Genomic DNA, 5,000 nt, shown 5'->3' on the forward strand with positions numbered 1-5,000 from the left:
TATATATATATATAGAAATACACACACACACACACACACACACACACACACACACACACACACACACACACACACACACACACACACACACACACACACACACACACACACACACACACAATATATATATATATATATATATATATATATATATATATATATTTATATATATACACACACATACACATGAATGACTAAATATCATCAATGGAACGCGATATAGCATTGAAAACTCCATACTACTATACCTTACAAGTCAACAAGATTATGACCTGCTATGATCATATACACAGGATTACTAGTTTCACACGTGTTCCATTAATTACCATTCAAGGCTCCAAGAATTGGCTAGGCTTTAGTGAAAAACAGAATAAGAACTTAAAAAGAAGAAATGTTTTACAAGAGATGACACTACATTTCTTAAAAAAAATATTAGGAAACTATTTACTGGCACTCTCCACAATCATCCTCTTTGGCTTAACAGCAGAGGTACAAGAGAGTAATGCAATACATCAATATCTTGCAATTATAAATCAACCCTTATTTTTTTAATCAAAATTATGTGCCAATATTTGGTAAGTCTTCTAAGGAAATTCCCAATCTACAGTATTTTGTTATCTATTACGTAATAATCTTTCGCAAGACTCATGGATTCTTATCGTTAAGATGATTCTTCAGATCTTTATCACTACTTATCTGTACCTATTGTTATTCCAATTTTCATGGCATATCGCTCATTTTATTACGAAGTGATGCTGTGTCATCTTGATGTACTGAAGAGAAAGTAATTTTTTCTTCATAGGCTATTATACTGCATGTCAGGATACTCAAATTTATAGTACTTCAGTTCCTATAGTCTCCATATTAGGTAATATAAATGACAATTTCATCTTTTCTGTACATAGCACGGCAATAAATCATTTACTTATCTGTAAACTTCATCCCTAAATAGATCAGTCTTAATAACGAGATGCTTATTGACAGTACAAAGACTTACAATAATGGAATATAAAATGCATACAATTAAACCTTCATTTCAGGATATTAACGTCTTTGTCTGAATCATCAAAATCATTTCTTTACGTAAATCACCATAAAATGCGCAAATGACACTGCCAAAGAACGGTGGTTGGCCAATAGGGCTCAGGCGACCTTAAACTGCTGCTTCTTAAACTTAGGCCGCGTCACCTGCTTGTTCATGGCACTAAAAAGGCTTAACTACGATTATCCATTAACCTTAATGCAGGTTACATTAGGCACCTGTCTTTCTACCACCTTGGTCTTTTTCTTATATATAAAGAGATTGACAGTTCTGCAAAAATCCGCTGACATTACGAAAAATTGCTATCTGCCGACTTCACTTCACTGGAAACCGACCCAGCCTTGGAGAGGCGAATGAGCCCCACCCTAAGGGAATACACACAGGGGAAATCCATCAGCATTTTGCCGCTGAGCTGAGACGGGGCTCAGGTGATGGCAGCCAACACCACCTCTAGGGTTGGTGTCCAAGCAATTAAGACGCTATAGAAGGTCTAAATCAGACAAAATCCACCAAAGTCAAACTACTTAGTATAGGTAAATAAAGTTCATATAAACTGTAGCCAAGTTTTCATTAGAGTTTAATAAGGATATCTCTACATGCAAATGTGTCATATATTTTATTCATTGCCACACTCAAAAACTTTGTCTATCCTCTTAATATAAGTGGAGTTGCGGCAGATTTCTCTAAAAAAATATGAAATCTACTTATTAATTTAATATGAATTAAACTAAATCAAATATTTCTTAAAATCAGGATCTCAAATTCTTTAATTTTTTATTTTTTTATTTCTATAAAATCCTGATGTAATCAAGCAACACAAAATTCCACCCACAAAACACAATCCAGAATAAACGATAAATGATACAATAAACCCCGAGAAACACCAATAAAAGCCAAAATACAGATCAGGAAAATGAATAATACCTTCTGCTCCAAGAGGAAAGTCCAAAGAATAAGCTTAAACATATTCAGGATTAACGCAAAGGGAAATACTGTTCTCATCTTTAAAAAATATATATTTAATGTAAAGTTATAAAGAGTTTATCTTATTTATGTGGTTTTCTTGGATCTATATATTGAAAAATTATTTTTTTGAGATAGCGGGGAATCCCCGGCAGTGACGTCATTGATGACGTCATGACATATCCAACTAAGAGAAAATATAAACATATTAATCCGTTAGAGCTCCCGTGATACTGATCTTACTATAAAAGAAGTAATAAAAAAAAATAGTCAGTAAATCTCGAAAAACACACACACACAATAATAAAGCCTAAACTTGTAATACTGATATAATAGTTAACCTATTAATTCATTTTCTTTAATGGCTACCATTAGTTCATTTTCTATGATATGGGGATGGATAACTGCCTCAAACTAAAAATCGTTTGGTTTATATATATATATATATATATATATATATATATATATATATATATATATATATATACAACATATATACATACACACACAAATATGTATGTATGTATATATATGTATATATATGTATATATGTGTATATATATGTATATATGTGTATATATATACACATATATACATATATATACATATATATATATATATATATATATATATATATATATATATATATATACATACATACATATTTGTGTGTGTATGTATATATATATATACACACACACATACACACACAAATATGTATGTATGTATATATATGTATATATATATGTATATAGGTGTGTGTATATATATATATACATATATATATATATATATATATATATATATATATATATATATATATATATATATATATACACACACACACAATAAAAATCACACACACACACACATCCACTCATACATTTGTCAGTTAAAGTTTCCTAGGATTACAGAATGCCTTCAATAACTTCGTTTCGGAGTAATGGCTGGCAAATTTCACTGAACATATTTGATTCCCCTGAATGAGGTTGTTAGGCGGTCAGACGGCCAACTTGAGGCATGAGAGTGGGCTTCGGGCTCATTTGGATTGTCCGATCGCTCGGCCTCAGTTCTGGACTTGGCTGGGTGTGCTATTTCACGTTAGCAATTAATGCTTTATGGACAAAAATATCATATGGCAATCTATTCACTATCTTGTCAACACTTCATCCTGTAATATATATATATATATATATATATATATATATATATATATATATATATATATATACACACACACACACATATATATGTATATATGTATGTATATATAAATATAAATAATTTGTTTATATATATTTATTTATTTTTGAACAGCCATTAATTTCACTGCAGGACATAGGCCTCTCTCAATTCACTGTTGAGATGTTATGTGGCAGTACCACCCTTGCTTGATTGGATGCCTTTCCTAATCAACCGCTAACACTTGTGTCACGGCGGGGATTTTGTCCTACGACACCTGCGTTTAACTTCTCAAGGCGATATGTCGTTTACTCGTCGTGAGGTCAGGCTCAAGCCAGTAGTCGAAGCGCAGGCATTTTTACGACCGCCGCGACGGGGAATTGAACTCGGGGGCCACGAGGGTCCAGTGTTATAACCACTGGACTATCGCGGCGGTCATATATGTATGTATGTATGTATATATATATACATATACATATACATATACATATACATATACATATACATATACATATACATATACATATACATATACATATACATATACATATACATACACATACACATACACATACACATACACACACACACACACACACACACACACACATATATAATACATATATATGTATATTATATAATATATATTATATATAAAAATATGTATATATAATATACATATAAATACACACACACACACACGCACTCACACATATATATATACACACATATATCTATAAATATATGCTTATAACCATATATATGTTATATAGATACATATGCATAGATATATGTTTATATACATATATATTATATATATGTATCTGCTATTATATATAGCATCTGCTTTTCCTGGACGCGAGAAAAACGTCGATTTATTTGGACCTTCCAATCCCTTCCTGTCCTGGCGGGCGAGGTGTTCTCTCAGTGATGAACCGTTTTATCTAAGGTTGCATTGTCCTGTGAATCGCTGTTTTTACGGTTGCTCTGTCCTGTACTGGATGAATTGTTCCGTCTATGGCTGCTGTTCTGTGGTGGACGGATTGACCTGTTGTGACTACCTTAGCTTGCTGTTACATTCTTCTATGCTTGGCGAGTTGTTCCATTGATGGCTGTTCGGTTCTTTGGAGAATGAGCTGTTTTCTCCTTGGCCACGGTCCCTGAGGCCACAGACGCTGCTTAACGGGATGCAGTGTGGATGACCGTTCACGGAGCAGCAAGTTCTCTCCCGGTTTGAAAGGAAAAGCTTCTCGTAAATTGCCTGTTCAGTTTTTAAACGAGTGTAGTCGGGAATATTAAACTCTTGTGAGCAATTTCACTTGCATATATGTTTTTCTAATTGTTCGAAAATTTATTGATTCTTAATTTCGATTCGTTTGGTATATACTAAGAAATCTGATTTGCATTAGTTAACACTGGAAGGATGTCCTTTAGTAATTACAATGGAAATAGTAATAACAGTATTTTTGTTTACTAAAAATCGCTGTTTATCGTGTCGGACAAAACACTTGTTATTTTAGTATTTGAGAAATCGTAATATATACTCTTAAAGAAGTGTCAAACCACAAAGCTGGAAGACAATTCTGACAGTTGATAGCATATTTTAAAATGAAAGTCAAACCAAATTTATCGTCAGTTATTTCCCGACCGAGACCAATCCCTAACAAGATCTCCGAGCGCTTAGTAACATGAGTTAAAGTAGACATTCCTTCACGTGAGGCCGCGTCGCCATGAAAACACTGCTCAACGAACATCAATTCAGTCATCATTTCCGATAGAACCTTTTTACCCAATTAAAAACAGAGATTCTAGA

At 32.9% G+C, this 5,000-nt stretch overlaps 1 protein-coding gene across 2 annotated transcripts in view; it reads right to left on the minus strand.

The window, feature by feature from the left end:
• LOC125042799 overlaps positions 1-5,000 on the minus strand; it is a 21,551-nt gene that overhangs the window by 6,732 nt on the left and 9,819 nt on the right. Inside the window, exon 1 of one of the 2 annotated variants that reach the window (XM_047638703.1) lies at positions 1,967-2,093. The exons of the other annotated variant lie outside the window; for it this stretch is intronic. The gene's annotated coding sequence lies outside the window, so the exon portion shown is untranslated. Of the gene's footprint in view, positions 1-1,966; positions 2,094-5,000 lie in introns of those variants that run through there. 2 annotated transcript variants of the gene reach the window in all.

This window comes from Penaeus chinensis, chromosome 32 (assembly GCF_019202785.1).
Source record: "Penaeus chinensis breed Huanghai No. 1 chromosome 32, ASM1920278v2, whole genome shotgun sequence".
NCBI classification, from domain to species: Eukaryota; Metazoa; Arthropoda; class Malacostraca; order Decapoda; family Penaeidae; genus Penaeus; species Penaeus chinensis.